The 26,568-nt window shown below is 37.9% G+C and overlaps 1 protein-coding gene across 28 annotated transcripts in view; it reads right to left on the minus strand.

The window, feature by feature from the left end:
* Positions 1-26,568, minus strand: part of MAP2 (microtubule associated protein 2) — a 302,503-nt gene that overhangs the window by 207,813 nt on the left and 68,122 nt on the right. For all 28 annotated transcript variants that reach the window (XM_014867741.3, XM_044746584.2, XM_044746571.2 and 25 more), the window contains exon 2: positions 18,197-18,246. The gene's annotated coding sequence lies outside the window, so the exon portion shown is untranslated. The remainder of the gene's footprint in view (positions 1-18,196; positions 18,247-26,568) is intronic.

The raw sequence follows: 26,568 nt of genomic DNA on the forward strand, positions 1-26,568 counted from the left end.
GTTCAGTCACTATGGAAAACAGTATGGAGATTTCTCAAAAAATTAAAAATAGAAATACCATATGACCCAGCCAACCCACTACTGGGTATCTATCTAAAGAACTTGAAATCAGCAATTCCAAAAGTCCCATGTATCCCTATGTTCATTGCAGTATTATTTACAATAGTCAAGATGTGCAAGCAACCTATGTGCCCATCAACCGATAATTGAATACAGAAGATATGGTATATATATACAATGGAAGACTACTCAGCCATAAAAAAGGATAAATTGTCCCATTCACAACACCTTGAGGGTATTATGTTAAGTGAAATAAGCCCGATAGAGAAAGACAATCTCTGTATGACTCCACTCATTTGTGGATGTTAAACATGTGGACAAAGAGAACAGATTAGTGGCTACCAGGGGAAAGGGGGGTGGGGGGTGGGCACAAAGGGTGAAGTGGTGCACCCACAACATGACTGACAAACAATAATGTACAACTGAAATTTCACAAGGTTTTAAACTATCATAATCTCAATAAAACATTAAAAAAAAGTTTAAAAAATGTTGTTAAAAAAAAGGAACAAAATAGAAATGAAACAAACCAAAAAACAGAGTAAGAAAAGTCTCCCTCCAGCCCTCTCTCCTTGCGCTCAGGTGTGGTACCCATTTGCATATTCTTGGAGCTGAATTTCCCTCCCCTTTCAGAATTCTCATGCACTCAAACAGAGAAATAAGCTGTCTGTCTTTGTATATTATTATCATTTAATCTCTTCGTTTTCTGCATTCTCATGAGGTCACCTCCTAGACTCCTAGTTTCCTCTTTTAAACCACAGCTGCATCAAGCTGACAAAAGCAGAGGACTTATGAGAAGAGTGATTGGGCATTTTGGGCATTCCCAACCCGCTGCTGGTGGAAATGCTTTCTGAAGTATCAGATCTTTTTGAAAAGCCCATACTATGTTTAATTATGCAGACATCTCCCCTGCACTGCTTTTTAAGCTTTGAAAATATCAAAATCATGACATGACGTGAGAAGAATTCTGTTTTGACGAAATGAAAAACACAAAAATTCTTCTACTCAGGAAAAAAATGGAATGTAATGGAGAAAATAAATGCAAAAATAGAACTGGCTGGAAACCAGCAGCCACAAGAAAAGAAATATTGCAGGAAATGGAACTAACCAGTTACTATAGTGAAGATTTTTTTCCCAGACTTGCTTCAGGCAGAGAAAAAAAAAGAAACTGTAAATTAATGTAGAAACTAAGAGTTTGGACAAAGCTACATACGTAGTCTTGAACTATACAGAATTCCATGTGAATATTCGTTTTTTGAAAGGACAATCAGGTTTAAAGGACAAATTTAGTGGAATTTCCAAAGTTAGTCTTCTTGTGATTCTTCTGATATCCTGGTGAAACTTGAGTTAGAAGCCTTGGAGCTTTGAGGAGTAAGGTCTATATAATTTGCCATGATACCTTTCCAAAGGCCTGATTATCTTTGTCCCTAACTCAAGTCACTCGGAGGATCAGTCCAATCAGAAACCGAGCGGCTTTGACAAAACCCCCCTCAGCTCAGCAACAGTCACTGCCACAAATTAGCCTTCCATGAATTAATAGTCATCTGCACACTGGAAAATTTTATAGTACGAAAGTTGTTCCCTTGCTTTATTCTCTCATCGTAACTTTACTCATATTATTCGGTTATTTTGGTATAAAATATACCGATTGTTTTTTCTTTTCTTGCTTTTTTTTTTCGAGGAAGATTAGCCCTGAGCTAACATCCACCACCAATTCTCCTCTTTTTTGCCGAGGAAGACTTGCCCTGAGCTAACACACATGCCCATCTTCCTCTGGGACGCCTGCCACAGCATGGCTTGACAAGTGGCGTATATATAGGTCTGCAGCTGGGATATGAACCAGCGAACCCTGGGCCACCAATGCAAAACGTGCAAACTTAACCGCTGCACCACCAGACTGGGGCTCCAACTGTTTTTTAACTGTTTTATGCCTAAGAAATGCCATTTCTAAATATGGATATGGAAAATTGATCTCTTTATTTATTTATTTTAAAGATTGGCACCTGAGCTACCATCTATTGCCAATCTTTCTTTTTTTGTTGTTCTTCTTCTCCTCACAGCCCCCCCAGTACATAGTTGTAGATTGCAGTTGTGAGTGCCTCTGGTTGTGCTATGAGACACCACCTCAGCATGGCCCGATGAGTGATGCCATGTCCGAGCCTAGGATCCGAACTGGAGAAACCCTGGGCCGCCAAAGCAGAGAGCGCAAACTTAACCATTCAGCCACTGGGCTGGCCCCTGATCTCTTTATTTTTAAGAATAGATTTAGAAATAATTGTCATTTATTTGCCAGGGGATTTTGGAAAACCAGTGTCATCGAAGTCCAAATATTTACAATTTTTTTCTTCTTTTTTTGAGGAAGATTAGCCCTGAGCTAACATCTGCTGCCAATCCTCCTCTCTTTGCTGAAGAAGACTGGCTCTGAGCTAACATCCGTGCCCACATTCCTCTACTTCATAAGTGGGATGCCTACCACAGCATGGCTTGACAAGCAGTGCCATGTCCGCACCCAGGGTCCAAACCTGCAAACCCCAGGCTGCCAAAGCAGAATGTGCAAACTTAACAGCTGCACCACGGGGCCGGCCCTTACGATTTTAAGTTTAAAAACATTAGCAGCTAACTGACTTGATAAAGTCATTGACAAAAGGTCTGACAGCCCCTGGGCATATCTGCAGGGATGGCAGATTCAGGGCTGTAAAAAACGGCAAATAATTTTTATATAATTTCCAATAGCAGATTTGAATTTAGTGTGTGGTGTCAATAAAAAATGGTCCCCAGGAACTCAGACCTTGTCCTGACACCCAAAGCTGATATGATCACAGTATTTAAAAGTTAGAATATATATACAATAGAAACCATATGGCTTATTTCCACTTACTTTACATAGAAGAAAACCCAGGTCTCAATGTTGAAATTCCTTATTCAAAGTCACACAGCTACTTAGCAGAAGAGGTAAGAATTGAACCCAGGTCTCTGAGTCTCAAGGGATATTGATGGTCACTAATTCTCATGGGGTAAGAGAGCTCCAGTCAGTAACAGAATAGCACGACAGGTAATGAATTGAAAATAAATATATGAAACTTGTTTTAATCCACAGAAACTTATTCACATATAAAGCAGTGAAGGTCTTGAGACATTTTATAACTAACATTTCACAACTTTCAGGCAAAAGATGTAAGGATTGAAAAGAGGATGGCTGATAAAAAGGTTTCTGAATCAAAGTATTTTGTGGAATTTCCTTTACCCACTCTCCTTGATTTCACAAATATAAGAATGAAAGTTGATGAGTGTGCACTTTAAGCAAGACACTCTGTTGAGTGCATTAATTGTTACTTCATTTGTTTCCTTTGATTATCTCAATTTTTAATCTCAATTTTTTGAGGCTATTATTATAGCATTTGTCTTATAGCTACTAAATGCTAGAACCAGCATTTGAACCTATTTGCATATGATTCCACAGTCTATATTTCTATCCAATGAATTTTAGTGTTTGCCTCTTGAAAGCTGTCCTCCAACCCTGCCTACTTCCTTATCATTCTCTAATAAAACATGTATTTCTTTTTAAAAAAACAGCCTAAAGAAGCTGCTTCTCCCTATGGAAAAAAAAATCATATTCCTAAAATTAGACAGAAATAAATATTAAAACTGATTCTAAATAGGAATAAATGAGATAAGTATTTTCAAAATGAAAATATCTATAGAACATCTAAAATGTCTCCTCAAGGTTTCCATGCCAACCTTTCTAGAAGACTAAAATAGGCTGTGAAACAACATTTACTCACACCACATTATGTAGGCTTTTGATATATTAAACTGTTTCACTATATTTTTTTTAATAAGCCCAACTAAATTTTGAATAGTTAGCAAATGAGAGAAGTAACACTGGCACGAGTCATCGGTGAGTCAGGCAATGTAGCTTTTCTTCTTTTTTAAATGAGAGAAGCCTTAAAACACAGATCTGAAGGATACTTTTCATTTCCGTTAACTTTCTTTTTATGTATACCCATACTTAGTCATAGCTTTTCAAAATAGAGCTTTAGAAAAGTACGGCTTAAAATATCACCAACACTAAGTACTTAACATTGAGTCTGTAGCAGACAAATCTGGAAATCTAGGGCACTTCCATCCTTGATTCAGACCACCTGGCAAAAGAAAACTAAAGGAGTAAAAAGCCAAATTGAGCTGAACAGGTCTGCTGAGTTCTCTCATGCAGTCTGAAGAGATTTCTTTTTACTTATCAAACTCCTTAGGGCAAATATTGTGGTTTGATTGACTGCTGGAATGACAGGGGCCTCCAATAGGGAAGAAGGGACTCCTGCAGTTCAAGAGGGGCAGGAAGGGGGACCTGGCATGTAGATCCAGCCTCCAACATGCAGATGTCAGCCCAGACAAGGTGGTTAGAAAGGGGATACCCAGGATAGCAAGAGAGGGGACACAGAGGCACGGGGAATAACGACAAAAACCCAACAATAGCAACGAGAGTGATCAATGAGATGAAAATTCCTTCAGGCAGGGTGCAAGGTTCCAGAAAGACAGTAATGACAAGGCATATATGGTCTCTGCCTTCTAGGAACTTAGAATCTAATTAAAAAAAAAAAAAGTTAATTAAGGAATGCAAATAAAGTAAAATGCCATGATAAATCGGATTCAGGGTGTTATGGGAGTGCATAGCTGAGTCATCACTCAGCCCAGTGGACGGGTGGCTCCCCTGAGAAGCTGATGTCTAAGCATGCATCCCCACAGAAAAATGGAGAATAAAGGGAGAGGAGGTGGCAAGAGATGCGGCTAAAGAGCTATTTTCTGGTACTAATTAAAGGTGAATGCAAATATCAGAATTTAATTTGTGCCTTACTAGGCTTTGCATAACCATGAAGTATGTCACATCTAAAGACAGGATTCAGGCAACCATAGATAAACAGGAAAAGACAACTGTAAACTCATCAGTCATGAACACACTTATTTCATCACCCATAACTGTGGGCTATACTGAGTTGATGTCTCTTTGGTCTACTGGTCTGTGTTTCTTCTCCATAAGTTGTAGTATGTTTGAATGGAACAGTTTTATTTCTGAGGGGGTAGCATCAACTAATACCTCCCAAAGGTAGACAGACAGAACAAACGTCTACGCAGAGCTTTTGAAAGACCCTACTTTATGACGCCGCAGCACCAATTTCCTAGGCTGAGGTCTCGGGCCACGCCCCCTCACTGAAAGCGTGGACTGATCTCAAAGTGCCGGTTCCCTAGGTTATCAGCTCAGAGGGATCACGAATGTGCCTCGACTGTCATCTTTGAAAGGCACAGAGTCCCAGCTGACAGAGTTCTGATATGGCAAAGTCTCTTTACCGTTTTTTCTGAGAAAGGAGAGAGAGCCATCTTTACAGCTGATTGTAAGGATTTTTTCTTACAGGTTTCGGTTAAAAAAAAAGAAGATTAAAGAGTTTATAAGAAGCAAGGTAGGAGCAAAAAGACAGACAGACGAAGGTGGGAGAAAAGGTTATGATCCAGTCACACATCCTTTGTTCCTGAAGAATAAATTGTGTTGTTTCCTAGTAATGACAAAAAATGGGGGACGGGGACTTGACAGGTCCTGCCACAAAAAAGGCTTTTAAAAGCCATCAATTGATGAATTTTTAAATTGTTAATAGACGAGGACAAACCATTTCACAAACTCCATCTTATATTTAGATGTGTCACATAAATGTGCTGTAAAGGACACATACGTACTTCAAAGGCTGTTCGAGTTACCACCTGAGTAAGACAGCAAGATTGTGCCTGCCAGGGGTTCCTTCTAGCACACTTCTGGGAGCATACAGTGCTCGCAAAAGCATCTGTTGGATGAACAAATAATTTACTAGGTGTCATTTTACACAGACCAGAAATAAGCTTAGCCTGCTTCAATACTAAAATAGGAAATTACAAGAAGCTCTAAACCTGACTTTGGAGGCCAATTGGCATAATGAGGGATTTTCAAAAGATGCCATGCATTATCTGTAATCTCACTGTTATTAATCAAAATTATTTCAATCAGACAAGATACTGTCACATATCCCAACATGCAATTCAGCATGAACAGAGTTCTGCTCAAAGGCTGCTCCATGATAGGGGCCAGGTGAACAATAAATCCAAAAACAACCAATGGAATTTAAAACTACAAGTGCTCTGTAGTCTGCAAAGTTTAAGTAATAGGGAGCGAGGTGAACGATACTGCTGAAAACTGTCCTCTGAAACTATATCTCCTGAGAAGTAAACAGCCTCATGAAAGGGAAAATAGTTTGCCTTGTCTAAGAACGACTCTCAGAAGCCTTAGGTTGTCTGAAGAATCTTCCCTTTAATACACACCCTTATAATTAGAAGTTAGGTCTTCACTTCCAAATTAGTAAAACAAAATAAACTAATATGAAATAATCCTTCTGCTGGAAAGATGGAGCCCTGTGACATTCTCTTCTCTTTGCACAGAGACTAACATTTGTGTAGGTGAAGGCTGCTGCTTCATTATTACTCATTATTAGTTTTCTCCATGTGCTTCTTTACAGTGCTAATTTTATGCACACACAGAGAAATATACATTTTAAACTCTTCCTACTAAATTTAAAGAGGAATTTTAAAGGGGAAAAATACCCTGTATAGGAAAAGCATATGGGTTTAGCTCTGCATATGCATCCACACTAAGAAATGAATCACTGAACGTCTGCTAGGGAAGACCGGCCTCGGTAACCTCCTGATCCACTACCATCAGCAGATGCTCACTGAGTGCGACCTGAGTGATTACTGCCAGAAAGCTCATAATTGCAGTAATTAGGATCACGTGACCTCCAGCTAGTCTTACTTTAAAAAAAAAAAGCAAGGGCAGGCCCATGGTTTCACTGGTTCGGATCCTGGGCCGGGACATGGAACTGCTCATCAGGCCAAGCTGAGGCAGCATCTCACATGCCACAAATAGAAGGACCCACAACTAAAATATGCAACTATGTACCAGGGGGCTTTGGGGAGAAAAAGAAAAGAGAAGATTGGCAACAGATGTTAGCTCAGGTGCCAATCTTTAAAAAAGAAAAGCAGATGGCCAACATTAGCATTTGAAGGAGCACTGGAGGTCTTTTGGTTAAAGAGAGGTTAAGTTAAATGCACCAGAAAGCTGTGAATGTCTGGCCTCAAACACACTGGCAGGAGTAAAGTGCTTTTCATATTGTCCGTTCTGCTCTCCGCAGAGGACCACCTTCCCTTAAAGGCCAGATCTGAGCGTTACTACACCGCCACTCTACCCAGTAACCAGGTTGCTATGAGTGTGAGGAAAATTGTACTTAATTCTTTGCATTTTAAAACATATTTTTTTGTTTTAGAATATATTAGCAGTCTAGTCAAAGAATTGAAACCATCCATTGACTACTTTTCTTAAGAAATCATGATTTTGTTCATTGTAAGGGCAAATGCAAATTAAAGTAAGAGGCTCAATTCTCCCTGTTGAAAACAAGGATAGAGACTTCACCTCTCTCTCTTTTAGAATTTATTTCACTGTTCTTTTCAAATGGGTTTAAATATTTATAATGGCTAATTAAGCCTCTGGCCACACTCAAACTCAGGAAAGTTTCCTCAAAGACCTGGGAGCCCTCTGTCTGAGATGGCAAACAAGGAGGGACGAAGCTGCTCCACCTCCCACTGCCCGTGGGAGAGTGAGGACCTGACTTTGCTGGGCTCCTTGCTCCAAGCTGTAAAACTACTTCCTGTCATAAGGGTAGGAGAAGTTTGTTTTTCCTCTGGAGAAAGCCAATTAGCTAACACAGATGGTCACCCCAATTGCCAGATAAATTTAGTCCTCTTACTTGAGGACTAGTCATTGCCTCTCTTGAGAGCATGTATGTGGTGGGTTGTATCTGCTTGGCTATATAAAAGGGTGAAATATCTTTTGGCTTTGCCATCTCTTAGTGGACTGCCTGTGATGTGCATCCCATTCTAGTTTAATGCTTACTCAATAACAGAAGAGAAATCTACTACCCTTGTGGATAGGATTTCTGAGTTGGGAGAAGTTTTTGTTTTTTAATTATATTTCCCCAAGAATTTCAATTCCAATTAACCCTTCACCCTGTAGTGTAGCCCTTTTAGATAATTTAACAAATAATTTAAATGGTAGAATTCCAAATTTCCCATTTGAAATTTAATAGAGAGAGTACTTAATTTTATTACTTCATTTACCTTTAATTATAAACAAGCTTGGTAATATTAATACCAAAACAAAATAAATCCAATGTCAGTTGGAACATTCAGTTCCCATGTGTTGAGATATGTTTATTTTTTTCTTTTCACAAAATCTAAGACAAAACCATAATTTTATTAATGGAAGCTCTTGGAACAGACATCCATACTAATATTTCTCTATGTAACTATTCCTTACACACACACAAAAGCAGGAAAAATCTCATGATGGACTGGATTTCTGCTCCTAGTTTAAAAAATAGATACGCATAAAAGTAGTTGATAAAGTTAGTTCGTATAATAGGACCCACAAAATGGAGGCCACTCCAACAGCCTGGCCCATGTCCCAGATCTAAACCTGAGTCAGCCTGCACTTTGGGGAAACACCTGTCAAGGAATCCTAACACACCAGTCACAATCCTCCAACTCAGCTTTGGCTAGCTCACCTTACCCTGGAAAACAGGCCCTGTGACCTTATGAGGAAATCCCCGGCCTCCTAGCCAACCCTGCCCTGCTCCTGTGTTGCCTCTTCCAACGCCCTATAAAGACTCCCTCTTGCCCCAGATCCCTCAGAAATAGTGCTTCGCCGCTTATAAAGCAGTGCACTCCGCTGACCCATGGATTGTTCTCCTTGAATTCAGGAAATCAAACTTGTTACTAAATTGTATTATTTTTGTCATTTGACATAGCTCAACAAATATTTGTGGAAAGAAAAAAAATGGGAGACTGAGACAGACAGAGAGAGGGAAGAAGCAGTGCCTGGCTCCAGAGCAGACCTGTCCTGCCCCCGGTTCAGCTTCCTAACGCCCAGTCCTTGCTCCCCACTCTGTGCCTTGGCTTCCCTAGACGCCTTTCAAGAAATGCCCTTCTTTCTCTACCTTCACTTTCTATTACGCTCATTTAAACTCGAGTCACCATTAAACCCAGCTGAAATTCCTTTCTTTAATGATGTCCTTGTAAGCCACAGTGAGTTATATCTTCTCTGGATCTCTCCGTACTTGGTATGTGACTGTATCACTGTGTATTCATTACACGCATTCATTGTCCCTTCCGTTAACTTGTCTGCAGGCCATTGGAGAGCAAAGGAACCATTTGTAATACTTCTGAAGCATCCACTGAATCTAGCCCTCAAATGAACTACAAGTGTATTCTCAATACTTGATTTGCTAATAACTGCTCTGTTTCATTGGGGCTATGCCTTCTCATGAAGACTTACTTTATATATGCAAAGATTTTAATATGAGAGAATACACAGCAACCCATGATTTAGAATTCTATCGTTTATAAATTCCCATGAAACTATGAGAATAAAGAAAACAATCTGGTTGCCCAAAGTATAGACCAAGCAAAAAACGGTTATCATCTGGACTGTTTTACTACTTTTTCCCTTTCTTTTGTAAAATTTCTGTTTGCCTGCATTTATGTGTGACTAGAATTTTTTACATAAACTTTTCTCTTCCTCACTGTCCTCCACCCTGTAAAGTGGTGTACTTCCATGTGGGCCACCTTAGCTAATGACTCCTGCATCCAAGAAAATGGGTCATTGTTTGACCAGCTGAGTGGGACACCATTTATGGCAGTGTCAAAATGATGAAATAAAGAGATAAGTATCAAGAACAATATCTGCGTGGCATTTATGAGATAACTCATGAACTGGTAAAAACATCTCTGAGCAAACCATGACACAGAAGTGGAGAAGATACCATGTTTAATCCAAAGAGAAACCATCTACCTGGAAAACTTCCTGAAAACAAAATCAAAGCAAATCACATTTCAAACCGTTTTAATGTCTCCCACTGGCATTTTACCATACATTGTAGAGACAGACATATTATATTTCTAAAAGTTTTCTACCCCTTTTTGCACAATGAAGCAATTGACTTTTGCATCTTCTGTATAGTATTTATGTAAAAATGAAGAGCCTCTGTATTTTCTAAACACAAAGTTAAAACAATTTTTGCCACTTGGTTTCATCTTCCTTTTGCAACTGAGAACCTCCGTAATAAATAACAAGGAAGTTTACTAAAACAGCCTAGATGTAGGAAAACCAAAAAAATTAACAAATGTTTATTCAGTCCCAACAATGTAAGAAGAACGCAGCAATTCCAGGTATGGTGGAGGAAACAGAATGATGTTTGATAGAAGGAAATAAAAACTATTTAGGTAACTACATTTAGATGTAGTGGTTCACACTTAGAGTTTATGCAGATTATTCAATAACCATAAGAAATTTTAAGGTAACTTAATTATTAACACGTAACATGTACTTTTTATGTCGTGGAATACTTGCATGAAATAGAAGAAAAGGTGGTTACACGCCGCTGAAACACCTACGTAACAGCTGAGCCCGAAACAGAATTTCTCTCTGATCATTAATTTCACCTGGCCTACACAGCCGCTTGTCTGTGCCTCACACTACAAATAGGAAAAGATTTACATCTTAATTTCCAAATAGTTAAAAGTAGTAGAAAACCTCAAGGGGCAAACTAAGTAAAAAGGTCCTCTCCCCGAGATATTATTGCCAGATGGTCTGTTTAAGATCTCTGAGTGCCTAAGAAATCATGGAAAGTCAAAGCGAAATCTGAAAGGGTTTGCATCTATGAAGCTATCAAGTTAAGCATCCTGCTCAATGACTCATTTTTCCATATTTTCAAACTTACCTAAAATTTTTAAACAATAAAAAAAACTTGGAAATAAAAATCATAACGAGAGAAGGGAATTCTTGTAATTTTACTATCCCTAATGGTTTCAGAATTGATGCCCTCAGCGCCTCAATGGTCATATCTATGTTTCCTCTCCCTGTTGTTTCATTTATTCTCTGCTATGGGGCTGATATTCCCTGTGGCTTGCTTAGGGCTCTGTAAAGATGCAGCACGGGTGTTTTTTAAAAAGTGGGCAAGCTCATTCTTGCACCCGGCTCTTGTACCTAGAGAGCTACTTCTGGCAAGACCCGAATACATAACAATAGACTTAAGGACAAGACTGAGAAACCACTTCCACTGTAAACGTGAAATGTCTTCAGGCAAAAGATATCAAGTTCACTGTTATTTATCATTCTGAAGATGAATATCTCATCAATGAAGCCATCACTGAATGGTGTCTACTTGCTTATTACAAGCCAGTAATTACATTTAGGTAAGTATGTATTTTTCTATTTAGTTTTTATCCAAAAAAGATTTTTCTATGTTTTTAAGAACTGTTATATTTCACAGAGGAATAAAAAACTGTGTCTGGTTTAATGACTAAGTTTCTCTATTCATAAAATGAGGATGATAGGACTTAAAATTCCAAGTATCTATTTATATTCTAAAAATTAGCTAATATATTAAGTGGTCACGTGTTCTATTTTTGAAGCGTAAACTTTATTCAACAGACATACAACCATTACTATATGACAGAAAGGAGAGAGACAGAGAGAGACATGGGTAGATATGTAAATATAGACAGATGTATGTGTACAATATATTAAGTGTTTTTTCCCAAGATCTTCACTAATTAGATTTAAAATAGTAGAAAGAACAGTAAACAAAGCAAAGACTCTAAAGCAACATAAGTTGATGGTCCTAAGACATGGAATGAAACCAAATCCACTTCGGTTTGTTATGACAAACGGTTTTTCAACTAACATTTTTATTTTGCTAAATACCTGGAAGGAATTAGTTCACAAAAGGCAGATAATTTTACCTTCTTTAACAGGAATGGCCCATGAAGTACGCCCAAAAGAGAAGCCCTTGTATTGCTCATTGGCAAAACTATCCAATACCAGCACACACATCCATGTATCTATCTAACATATATGTATTGTATGTTCTATTCCTTTTTCTGCTTTGCAATTGATGATTTTCTATTCTTAGATGAGTAACTCAGGAAACTTAGTGTCTCATGTAGATTTATAGAAGCTGAAGAACAAGAGGGCATATCCCCTTTCAATAATATAAGGTCCTTACTTTGCAATACATAGGCCATAAAAAAAAAATAAAGGATTTCTAAATAGACTCCTTCGTACATAAGAAGAAAGTGCACTTTGTATGTTTTTAAATCCTCCAAATTGCCCTAATAAGATATAGGACCAAATTAAAGCCACGGTATTCTTCAATGACATAAATGGTCTGCAAAAAGATCAGCTGTGCTATTCTCTGGAACGGCATTCTTTCTTTCAGACGCATTCAGGAAAAGGATAAAAGTTAGCCCACCAATGAGTAAACTCCACAGGCTGATGTCAGAAGCACGGGGTTCGTATGGAATACATCCAAGAGTTGTCTTTTGTAGCCATTTGACACCACAAACAGTTAAGAAAAAAAGAACCAGCTAGAATACTTTCTTCTTACATGGAAGAAATAGATCCATCGCTTGTTATTGAAGATATTTCCAGTGGGTTCTGTTTTCCTATTTGTCCTCTGTGACAAGCAGCCTGATTCCTCAGTCAGTCAAGACTACCAAGCAAAGGAGCGATTCTGGAAGCGTGCATTCCTGAGGTACTTGCTCAGGTCAGAGGAGGAGACTGAGCAGGGAGGGCAAGCCTGCCTCTGAGCCCCTCCTCCTCCTCCTCTCCACCTCTTCCATTCCTAAACACATCAGGAGCTTATTTCTTGATTGTAACATTCGTAACAGGAAAGGATTCGTTTTCACAAAAAAGGAGAAAATAAGTTATTTATGATGCTTCAGACTTCAGAAAGCTGCACAAGAGAAAGCAAATTCTCCTGGGACTGACTGGTCTTTCCAGGTTGAAAGGTGATTCCAGCAGCTTTGTGTCTCTCCTTAAAGCAGTAAACAAATAATTCAGCACTCTACAAATCTTTCCAGAATCTCACTCACTTTGCCACATGTCAATCCAATAATTAGAATTCCGGATGCGTTTTCATCCATAAGTATTATAATCATATTATATCATAATCATATTATATTTATTATAATCATTTTATGCTAAATTTAAGAATAAAGCAGAAAGACAATCATCTGTCTCACACTTTTACTTTTTTAAATTCCCCAGATTAAACCTAATGATTATTACTGCTTCAAATGTCTTTTCGGTGAGTTGTTAAAGTCCTTGCTTTTTTGCTCAACTTCTTCCATCACCAAGGGAGAGAATACAGCAATTAATAACTATAACATATATACACACAGATACATACGTATATTTAGCTCTATATTCAATATACAGATACGTAATAAAATTGTTCATTGTTGCTTCTAATCTTTGTAATTCATACAATATTATTCCCTGGATGTCCACTCCTACAAGGCCCTACCAGCGCAGAAGGCACAAAGGCAAAGACCCCAGTTGCTGTGAGTTGCCAAGGGAGATAAGACACATCCAGAAACAATCATAACATAAGAAGTGTGAGCAAATGCTGCAAGAGATGTGTGAAGCCACAGGAGGCAAGAAGTGGGGAAACATCTTCTCCCCGGGGTGCTACTGACACTTGACTACATAGCTGGTCAAAGACTTGTCTGTTTTGATTCTGGAAGCTCAAAGCCTTGAAGCTTCCTAGTAAGACAGAAGAGCATCTTCTCTCCCCACTCCTGATTGATTATATTAGAGTATTAGCATTTTCTATGCTGTTTTGGGGGTTTTGTTTTTGTTTGGTTTGGTTTAGTTTGGTGAGGAAGACTGACCCTGAGCTAACATCTGTTGCCAATCTTCCGCTTTTTGCCTGCGGAATATTGTCCCTGAGCTAACATGTGTACCGATCTTCTTCTATTTTGTATATGGGACTTGGCTCGATGAGTCTTGTGTAGGTCCGCACCCAGGATCTGAACCTGCAAACCCCAGGCCACTGAAGCGAAGCACACGGACTTAACCACTACGCCACTGGGCCAGCCCCCACACTGCTGTTTTTTTAAAGTGAGAGTCTGGTTAATTGTGCAATATTCTTCTTAGTTTGTTAACAGTATCTTTAATAAAATACATAATATGACTCAGCAGAGCACAGAGAAATTACTTTCCAGTCAGTTTAAAATACAGGATATATACATAAAACTTCTGGCTTCTTTCATTTATATATTTTATTTTACGACAATAATTTAAAGATCTTTGTTACTTTTATTCCATCTTAAGAGAAACACCGGAATTTATTACTCACATAAAAACTAGGAAAAGAAAATGCCTTTAATAGAGGTTTTGAAAGTGAGTTGAAAACCTCCCTATTTAAGATTCATAACTATACATTATTTCATTTAATCTTTAAATGACGTATAAGTTAATTCTGTTCCCATTTTACAGACAAGATAATAAAATCAGAGAGCTTGACTGAAGCAGCTCAGCAGTGTGGAAGTATAGAAGGCACCAGAATTCAAGGCAGAGGGATAGACTAGAATTAGCAGAGAGGCCCAGGTCCAGGTAGAAACAGCGAGATACTAGAAATAATCTGGAGGCCCAACAATGAATAAATGGTGAAAAAAATTCTGGAATATCTGTAGGATAAAATATTACCCAGTCATTCAAATAACATTTTCAAATAACCAGAAGTTATAGGATACAAAGTTTAACTTCAATTTTGTGAAAACAAAACAAGACAAAAATTGGAGAGAAATACATCAAAACATTGGTAGCAGTATTAATAATAAAGAGAAAAAATAATTCAGAAAAATCAATACTGATTTTTTTAAAAGGTAAAAAGTATGGTATAAGATGTTTTTAAGAATCAGTATGAAGCTTGACTTTCTAGTTTCTGGACTTTACTCTGATTCCCTTTTGATCACCACAATAAATCTAGTTAACATCTGTGACCATACATAAAGATTTCTTTCTTGTGATGAGAACTTTTAAGACCTACTCTCTTAGCAACTTTCAAATATGCAATACAGTATTATTAACTATAGTTGCCATGATGTACATTACAGCCCCATGACATTTATTTTATAGCTTGAAGTTTGCGCCTTCTGACCCCTTCACCCATTTCATCCACCCCACCACCCCCTGCGTCTGGCAACCACCAATATGTTCTCTGTATCTATGAGCTTGGGTTCGTCTTTTTAGACTCCACATATAAGTGAAATCATACAGTATTTGGCTTTCTCTGTCTGACTTATTTCACTTAGCATAACGCCCTCAAGGTCCATCCATGTTGTCACAAATGGCAAGATTTCATTCTTTTTTATGACTGAATAATATTCCATTATATATATATATATTACATATACATATCACATATATATATATATATATCACATTTTCTTTATTCATTCATCCATCAATGGACATTTAGTTTGTTTCCATATCTTGGCTATTATAAATAATACTGCAATGAACATGAAGTTGCATATATCCTTTGGAGTTAATGTTTTCATTTTCTTCAAATAAATACCCAGAAGTAGCATTGCTGGATTTATTTCTAATTTTTTGAGGAACCTCCAAACTATTTTCCATAGTGGCTGCACCAATTTACATTCCCATCAACAGTGTATAAAGGTTCCCTTTTCTCCACATCCTTGTCAACACTTGTCTGTTTCATGACAGCCATTCTACCAGGTGTGAGGTGATATCTCATGCTTTTGATTTGCATTTCCCTGATGATTAGTGATGTTGAGCAAATTTTCATGTACCTGTTGGCCATCTGTATGTCTTATTTGGAAAAATATCCATTCAGATACTCTGCCCATTTTTTCATCAAATTCTTTAGGGTTTTTTTGCTATGGAATTGTATCAGTTCTTCACATATTTTGGATATTTACCCCCTGTCAGATATATGACTTGCAAATATTTCCCCCCATTCAGCAGGCTGCCTTTTTATTTTCTTGCTGTGAAGAAGTGTACGGAGATTTCTGATACCCCTTTTATATATCCCTACCCATATCTTGCTTTTATCTGGCAACACTAGTTATTTTCTCAACTAATATTATTATAGAAAAACAAACTTTTCTATGAGGAAAATCCTTTTTTCCTGAAGCAAAAGAACTTAGCTCTAGTTGAGAAGAGAAACATAATTTTCACTATATATCATATTTTGTGTTGAGAATCTGTTTCTGGTGAATTAATACATTTTTTTAAAAGTCTTGCTACATGTAGCTGCTTTAACAAAATGTGATTCAAATAACTGATTACAAAATTTAATTTAACTATGTTTTCATTCTTAGTTGGAAAAAAAACACACAATACCAGTTGTGCTGAAGCACACACACCCAAGTGGATGACAACCCGACAACACAAGAGGTTTACACACATTTCCATTGCTATATACACTTTACATATTTTAATCAATATATTTACTTTGGAATATGTAAGTCAGCCTGACTTTTCACAATTAGACCAAATACACAAATTATGTTCACAATCCCACAAAAGAAACTCTCGACATGGAAGATAGGTAGAGGATTAAGGAAGGTTTTTGTGTATTACTCTTACAGTTATTTTTTCTTTAACAAAATCTTTTCTTTCTTTTCTTTTTTATATGTTTCTTTAGTTTTCTTTTCCTTTCTGAAAAGGGGCCAAAATGAGATGAGATTTCAAGTTGCCATGTTGACCATACCAACCATAAAACAAAAATCCGAAAGGGAAGAGGACAAAATACAATTTACTTTTAATTAAAATGAAAAATAAATTCAAACTTAACTCTGTGCATTGAAAATATCCCTGACTCAAAAATCTCTACTTTGCCAAAAATCTCATCCTACTTGTAATTTCTGCTCCGCAGATGGGTAGGGGCTGGCAAGGAAAGAAGAGTAGCAAAAAGTTTAAAAAGTCTTACAAGAAATTCCATGTTTAAATGTGTGCAAGTTTGCATAGAATATACTGAGGAGTGAATATAAAAAGAAGCCAGGTTAAGTGTCATCAATAAATTCAACTCCAAACTATATAAACACATAATAAAATAATACAGTTTACAAGTGGAGACTTTTAACTATCTTTTGTGTAGACATTTTACTTTTTTTCCTTAAGTTGCTAATTAGAGTAGGCATGATTCCAACATATTCTGTTTGCTACAATCTATGCAGATTTCAAGGATAAGAAAGCACAGTTTGTACATGAAAAAGAGAACTACAACTAGTTGTGAGTGAGTGAGTGAGTGTGTGTGTGTGTGTGTGTGTGTGTGTGTGTTGCATAGGGGGTGGAAGAACGAGGTCAGAACTGAGGCCAGAAAAGGTATATATTTACTGAGTGCCTGCTATGTGTTAGGCACTGCAATTTGATGGGTAAATATGGACTTTAAGGCTAAATGCCTGATTGATGTAAGTGTAAATGAAAAGCCATTGTTTTCTTTATGTTAATTATTAATGAAAAGCCTATACAAAAAGTTCAGCAACACCTGGCAGTTTGCTCTTCCATGATCAACAAAAGCCCTCATTTCATTCAGGGTTTAGTTTTTTATTTTGTTTTAAAATCTGAATACATGTTCTAGAGAAGAAAATAGAAGGGACAAATGAAATTCCCAGTCTATTTACATAAGTGCTCTCTTAGGCTCTGTTATTATCTAAACTCAGTTAAGCTGGTTTTGAATCTCCCATAAAACCAGTTAAGGAGAAAACAGAACAAAAGGAGTGACATCTTAAAACTCTGCTAATTAATTGAAATTTGCAATTGATAAACAATCTTTCAACTCTACCATCCTTCGGAAGCATAGCTACCAGACTGTGGACTTCAAAAGTGTATTCCTGCAAATTCAGCAGGTGACTGTTCTTTAAAATGTTAGCCAGCCTTACGAAGAAGTCATTCGTTTGATACGTGTTTATTAAATAAATGAATTAGAATTGGCTCTTTTTATTTAATCAAAATTCAGCTAGTAAGACAGGTAAAATAAATGAAACACTCAATAAAGAAACTATACTGACTACAAAAACAAACATGCTCAGCAAAACGTGTCTGTAAGCGCCCCAAGCCTGAATATCCATTCTCACTAAGTTTCAGCTGCCTCCCACACTCTGCAGGAGGTGCTCAGACCCAGCCGTCCACGGCCCCAGATGCCTCTATTTCATTCCACAGTTTATTTATAATCAATATAAACACACCACCAACCTTGATTCCAGCCAGCAGTCACAAGAGACCTTGGATCAGATCAATAAAATCTGAAAGATAAACAGAAAAACATCTTGTAAATTAAATCAATTGAATGAATCAGTCTTTTATTTTGCTAAGGAGGAAGATGGCGTTAAGTTGCTTGGTTCCTTGCACCATAAAATTTACCGGATGACAACATATCCATTTACAAGGAGGGTTATATAGTTATAAAACTTTAAACTTAAAATTATTTTCTAGATCTCATTTAAAAACATGTATTAGATGCCCAAATTAGATCCTACTTTTATTTTCAGCAGCTTATTCAAAGAACAATTCTTATATTCTGTAACATCAACCAAAAAATTTAACAAATTCTGTATTCAATATACTACCACTTCTCTTGAAAGATGTTTAATTAAAAATAATAAAAGTGATGCATTTGGATCCTTAATCGGATTTAATATCCACAGAGAGTCTGTAGATTTTTAGCTCAGAATCGACAATCCGTTCAAAGGCAACAAAAGTCAAACCAGGCAATTCCAATGGCGACCTATCAACCTTCCATCACTTTCTTATGGCTGAGGTTTATGGCTAAATGACGCTGAGAAGCACAATGTCAAATGGAAGTAACAAAGAAGGACACCAAGGACAAAAGCAGGCCCCAAACTGCTGTGCCAAAAGGCAGCCTGTCCTCTGGAGTCAGTAAAGATGATCACGTTAAAATAACGTGAGGAACTTGCTGAGAGGAGCAGCTGTGGCTACCTCTCCGATTAAAAACAAGTTAGGTTCTAGAAGTGTGTTTGTTAGTTAACCGGTTAGGAGTTAGAATTTGTTCCACGTGATATTGTTAGAAACGGTTCATTAGGGAGCATCTCGTCAAGATGGCGGCGTAGGCAGACTCTGAACTCATCTCCTCCCACCAACACAACCAGGTTACAACTATTTTTGGAAAAATTACCCTGGAGAGAAAACTGAAAACTGGAAAAAAGAACCCCCACAACAAGGGACAGTCCTGACTGAAGCGAAAGAGGCAGAAATTCCTGCTGGAGAGGCAAAAAGCCACCTTTGGGAGCAGCGGAGCTTCTCAGATGGCCAGGCGGGAGCCACCCTAAGGTCCACAGCCCTCCCTGGAGGAGTGAGGTCCGAAGTGGGGACGATACTGCTATAAGCATCCTTCAGGCTCAGCCCAACTGAGATGGGAGTCTTAACTGTCTGGCTTTGCTGGCTATTAACTGCAGCGGGGACACGCCCAGAAAAGCTATGGGCCGAAAGCCGAAAAGACCTAGGTCTGAAAGGACCCACGCACAAACTCACTCATTGCAGCAACCTAAAATCACCAGAGAGAAGGCTGACAGTCCTTTGGTGAAACGAGACTCACCTGGTGGGCTCTGGGGGCATCTTGGTGAGAGGAGGGACCTCTCTGGAGACTGAGACATTGGTGGGGGCCATTGTTCTGAACTGGTCCAGGCATGCTGACACAGACCCCAGTGGGTGCCATTGAGGTTCATCCCTTGGCCTGTTAGCCCAGGGGTCTGCCACACACACTAGAGCACAGATTTGATCCAGTTCAGCCAGGGCAGGCAACCTGCCCTAGGGACTGGCCCCACCTAACAGCAAGCCCCTAGGCTACTTGTGGGCCTGCATTGACTGGGTGCCTTGATCCTCTACAGGGAGGCAAGGGTGTCTGCCTCTGTGGGGCAGGGTCTGTGTGAGGACCAAGTGAACTGTGGGGGGCACTGGTGGAGAGGTGGGGGCCTCTGCAGTGGGGCATCAGGGTACGCTCCAGGGGGTTGGGAAGTGTGCACAGACCAGGACTGTGTTGACCGTGTGTGTGGTCCTGTGGGGAGGTGAGGCTTATCAGCGGCAGAAGACCTGTGCTTCACAAATAGCCATAAAAAGGATCAGCCCACCTTCCAAAGCCTCAAACAATTGGGTGCTCCCATACCTAGGGCCAGACCCACTCAGCTGCACTCCTAAGAGAACTGACAACAGCCTTGTAGGCCTGAGGCCTATAGCAACTATAAGGCTCTGAGCCTAGCAACCAGCTACACTGGGTATCTATCCAATTAAGAGGAAAACTGCAATAGGAGTGTGCTGATAGACTTTGTAGCCAGTGGTGCTGAGGCTCCCCAAACCGGATTTACAAACAGCTGGCCAGGGAAGGAAAGACTAGACTCCCTGGGTACCTGCAGTGGGAGCAACACTGACAGAGCAGAAGGACAGAAGTAGCCCACAAAGGGGTCACTCCTGAATTTTCTGGACTGGTGACGAGAGGGAAGCACACTGCTGGGCCTCATAAGGCATCTCATACATGAGGCCACTTCTCCAAGATCAGGAGACACAGCCGACTCACCTAATACATAGAAATAAGCACAGAGAAAGAGGCACAATGAGGAGACAAAGGAATACTTGCCAAACAAGGGAACAGGACAAAACCCCAGAGAAAGGACTAAATGAAATAGAAACAAGCGACCTACTCAACAAAGAGTTCAAACAAAATATCACGAGGATGCTCACAGATATTGGGAGAAGACTGCACAAACACAGTTCATCAGCAAAGAAATGGAAGATATTTAAAAAAAATCAGAAATGAAGAATACAATACTGGAAGTGAGAAATTCACTAGAGGGACTCAATAGCAGAGTAGAGGATGCACAAGAACAGATCAGCAAGCTAGGTGAAAGACCAGAGGAAATCACCCATGCAGAACAGAATAAAGAAAAAAGAATTAGAATGAGAACAGTCTAAGGGAACTCTGGGACAATATCAAGTGTACTAACATTTGGATTATAGGTGTCCCAGAAGGAGAAGAGAGAGACAAAGGGGCAGAAAATTTATTTGAAGAAATAATAGATGAAAATTTTCCTAATCTGAAGAAGGAAACAGACATCCAAGTTCAGAAAGCACAGAGAGCTCCAAACAAGATAAGCCCAAGGAGGCCCATACCAAGACATATTATAATTAAAATGTCCAAAATTAAAGACAAAGAGAGAACCCTAAAAGCAGCAAGAGAAAGGCCCCAAGTGACATATAAAGGGAAGCCCATCAGGCTATCAGTGGACTTCTCAGCCGAGACCCTACAGGCGAGAAGAAAACGGCACAACATATTTAAAGTGCTAAAAGGAAAAAGCCTACAGCCAAGAATACTCTATCCATCAAGGCTGTCATTCAGATTGGAAGGAGAGAGAAAGAGCTTCCCAGCCAAGCAAAAATTAAAGGAGTTTATCACCAAGAAACCAGTTCTACAAGAAATGCTGCAGGGACTTATTTAAGTGGGAAAGCAATGACCACAAATAGAGATTAAAAAAAAATTATTATCAAAAAAACAAAACAATAAAAAACAACAGGCAATAAAATCACTTATAAAGGTAAAAATATAGTAAAGCTAGCACATTACCTGTGAAGATAATATGAAGGTTAAAAGACAAATGTACTAAAATCACCTATTTCAATAAGAGGGTAATGGATGGATGCACACTAAACAAGAGACTGTATATGATTTGAAAAACATAAAATGTGGAAGGAGAGGAGTGAAAAAGTAGAGCTTTTAGAAAGAGGTCAAGCTAAAGAGTCTATCAACTTGATATAGACTGCTATATACATAGAATATTAAATAGGATCCTCATGGTAATCACAAATCAGAAACATATAATAAGCAAGCAAAAAAGTACGACAAAAGAAATCAAACGTATTACTAAAGATAGCCATCAAACCACAAGGGAACAGAGCAAGAGAAAAAGACAAGAACAGAGAAGAACTACTAAAACACCCAGAAAAAAAAAGTAACAAAATGGCAATAAATACATACTTATCAATAGCTACTTTAAATGTCAATGGACCAAATGCTCCACTCAAATGCCATAGGGTGGCTAATTGGATAAAAAAACAAGACCCATGTATATGCTGCACACAAGAGACACACTTCAGACCTAAAGACACTCACAAACTGAAAGTGAAAGGATGGAAAAAGATATTCCATGCAAATGGCAAAGAAAAGAAAGCAGAGGTAGCAATATTTATATCAGACAAAATAGACTTTAAAACAAAAACTAACAAGAGACAAAGACAGGCACTACATAATGATAAAGGGAACAATCCAACAAGAAAATGTAACATTTGTAAATATCTATGCACCCAACATAGGAGCAACTAAATGTATAAAGCAATTATTAACAGACATAAAAGGAGAAATAGACAGTAACACAATAATAGTAAGAGACCTTAACACTCCATTTACACCAATGGATAGATCATCCAAAGAGAAGATCAATAAGGAAACATTGGCCTTAAGGGACACATTAGGCCAGATGGACTTAGTAGATATATACAGAACATTCCATCCAAAAACCACAGAATACACATTCTTTTGAAATGCACATGGAACATTCTCCAGGATTGATCACACATTAGGCCACAAAACAAGTCTCAATAAATTTAAGAAGATCGAAATAATATGATGCATCTTTTCTGACCACAAAGGTATGAAACTAGAAATCAAGTACAGGAAGAAAACCAGAAAAGCCATAAAAATGTGGAGATTAAACAAAATGCTACTGAACAATGATTGGGTCAATGAAGAAATCAAAGGAGAAATCAAAAAATTCCTGGAGACAAATGAAAATGAGAATACAACATGCCAAAATCTGTGGGATACAGCAGAAGCAGTTCTAAGGGGGAAGTTTATACAATTCAGGCCTACCTCAACAAAGAAGAAAAATCCCAAATACACAATCTAAAAGCACATCTAAAGGTACTGGAAAAGAACAACAAACAAAGCCCAAAATCAGCCGAAGAAAGGAAATAATAAAAATCAGAGCAGAAATAAATGAAATAGAGACTAAAAAAAAATAGAAAAAATTAATGAAACCAAGAGATGGTTCTTTGAAAAGATAAACAAAACGACAAACCCTTAGCTAGACTCACCAAGAAAAAAGAGAGAAGGCTCAAATAAATAAAATCAGAAATGAAAGAGGAGAGATTACAACGGACACCTCAGAAATACAAAAGATAATAAGAGAATACTATGAAAAGCTATACGCCAACAAATTGAATAATCTAGAAGAAATGGATAAATTCTTAGAAACATACAACCTTCCAAAACTGGACCAAGAAAATGTAGAAAATTTGAATAGACCGATCACCAGTAAGGAGATCGAAACAGCAATCAAAAACCTCCCAAAAAATAAAAGTCCAGGCCCAGATGGCTTCCCTGGTGAATTCTACCAAACATTCAAAGAGGACTTAATACCTATCCTTCTCAAACTCTTCCAAAAAACTGAAGAGGAGGGGAGCCTTCCTAACTCATTCTACAAAGCAAACATTATCCTGATACTGGAACCAAACAAGGACAACACAAAAAAAGAAAATTACAGGCCAATATCACTGATAAACATCGACGCAAACATCCTCAACAAAATACTAGCAAATCGAATACAATACATTAAAAAGATCATACATCATGATGAAGTGGGTTCATTCCAGGGATGCAGGGTTGGTTCAACATTTGCAAATCTATCAACGTGATACACCACATTAACAAAATGAAGAATAAAAATCACATGATCATCTCAATAGATGCAGAGAAAGTATTTGACAAGATACAACATCGATTTATGATAAAAACTCTAAATAAAATGGTATAAAAGGAAAATACCTCAACATAATAAAGGCCATATATGACAAACCCACAGCAAATATTCTCAATGGAGAAAAACTGAAAGCTATCCCTCTAAGAACAGGAACCAGACAAGGATGCCCACTGCCATCACTCTTATTTAACATAGTATTGGAAGTCCTAGCCAGAGCAATCAGGCAAGAAAAAGAAATAAAAGGGATCCACATTGGAAAAGAAGAAGTGAAACTACCACTCTTTGCAGACGACATTATTTTATATCTAGAAAACCCTAAAAGATCCACTAAAAAACTTTTAGAAACAATAAAAGAATACAGTCAAGTCACAGGATACAAAATCAATGTACAAAAATCGGTTGCGTTTCTATACACTAACAACAAAGTAGCAGAAAGAGAAATTAAGAATACAATCCCATTTACAACTGCAACCCAAAGAATAAAATACCTAGGAATAAACTTAACCAAAGAGGTGAAAGATCTGTACACCGAAAACTATAAAACATTGCTGAAAGAAATCGAAGAAGACACAAAGAAATGGAAAGATATTCTGTGCTCTTGGATTGGAAGAATTAACAGAGTTAAAATGTCCATACTTTCTAAAGCAATCTACAGATTCAATGCAATCCCTATCAAAGTTCCAACAACATTTTTCACAGAAATAGAACAAAGATCTTAAAATTAATATGGAACAACAAAAGACCCCAAATAGCCAAAGGATTCCCGAGAAAAAAGAACAAAGCTGGAGATATCACACTCCCTGATTTCAAAATATACTAAAAAGCCATAGTAACCAAAACAGCATGGTACTGGCACAAAAAGAGACACACAGATCAATGGAACAGAATCGAGAGCCTGGAAATAAACCCACACATTTATGGACAGCTAATATTTGACAAGGGAGCCAAGAGCATACGATGGAGAAAGGAGAGTCTCTTCAATAAATGGTGTTGGGAAAACTGGACAACCACAAACAAAGGAATGAAAGTAGACCATTATCTTACACCATGCACAAAAATCAACTCAAAATGGATTAAAGGCTTGGATGTAAGACCTGAAACCATGAAACTTATAGAAGAAAACATAGGCAGTACGCTCTTTGACATTGGTCTGAGCAGCATATTTTCAACTACCATGTCTGACCGGACAATGGAAACAAAAGAAAAAATGAAGAAATGGGACTACATCAAAGTAAAAAGCTTCTGCACAGCAAAGGAAACCATCAACACAATGCACAGACAACCTAACAATTAGGAGAAGATATTTGCAAACCATGTATCAGATAAGGGGTTAATATCCAAAATATACAAAGAACTCATACAGCTCAACCACAAAAAAACCAACAACTCAAGTAAACAATGGGCAAAAGATCTGAACAGAGATTTCTCCAAAGAAGATATATGGATGGCCAACAGGCATATGAAAAGATGCTCAACATCATTAGCTATCAGGGAAATGTAAATCAAAACTACAATGAGGTATCACCTCACTCCAGTCAGAATGCCTATAATTAACAAGACAGGAAACAACAAATGTTGGAGAGAATGTGGAGAGGTGAGAAACCTTGTACACTGCTGGTGGAAGTGCAAACTGGTGCAGCCACTATGGAAAGCAGTATGGAGTATCCTCAGAAAATTAAGAATAGATCGACTGTATGATCCAGCTATCCCACTGCTGGGTATTTATCCAAAGAACTCAAATTGAAAATGCAAAGGCATAGAGATACCTGCACCCCTTTGTTCACTGCAGCATTATACACAATAGCCAAGATTTGGAAGCAACCTAGGTCCCCATCAAGGGACGAATGAATAAAGAAGATGTGGTATTTATACACAATGGAATACTACTCAGCCATAAGAAATGATGATATCCGGCCATTTGTGACAACATGGATGGACCTTGAGGGTATTATGCTGAGTGAAATAAGCCAGAGGGAGAACATCAAATACTGTATGATCTCACTCATAAGTAGAAGATAAAAACATCGACAAACAAACACATAGCAATGGAGACAGATTGGTGGTTACCATAGGGGAAGGGGGGGAGGACAAAAGGGGTGATTAGGCTCACATGTGAAGAGATGGACTATAATTAGTTTTTCAGTGGTGAACATGATGTAATCTATGCAGAATTTGGAATATATTATGTACATTCAAAAGCTATATAATGTTATAATCCAATGTTACTGCAATTAAAATTAATTAATTTTTTAAAAAAAGGTTCATTATTAGATTCCTAGGTTAAATCCAAAAGCTAAATTAACCTAAAATAGTAATTATTTAGTGAAAAGAATAGTCTAAAATAATATTCATATATTCCAGTGAGATGTGTTAATTAGCTTAACTGTAGTAATCATTTCACTATGTATATGTATACCTTAAATATATACAATTTTTATTGAAAAACAATATAAAGGAAATACTAGTAAACAAAAAAAATACGATTGGAAATGAAATTCTTGATTTTTATTCTTAAGGGCAGGTGCTTAAGAAAAGTGACCTTTATCATACAAGAATGAAATGACAGGTAGATAAACCTGTGGAGATTAAAAAAAAACGACTTGGAGGCATTTTGAGGGACTTTTAAGATTAATGGCTTTGGTATGCCTACCTGACTTTATTTGACTCTGATACAAATATTATTCTTCTGCTATAAAGCCAATAGTTCCCAAACTCTGTGTCATGGTACCCCAAGACATGACAGTAAATTCAGAGAATGGTAAAATATTTTCAATATATGAAACACACAGCAACATCCACCAG

The sequence above is a fragment of the Equus asinus genome, chromosome 19 (genome assembly GCF_041296235.1).
Source record: "Equus asinus isolate D_3611 breed Donkey chromosome 19, EquAss-T2T_v2, whole genome shotgun sequence".
Taxonomy (NCBI): Eukaryota; Metazoa; Chordata; class Mammalia; order Perissodactyla; family Equidae; genus Equus; species Equus asinus.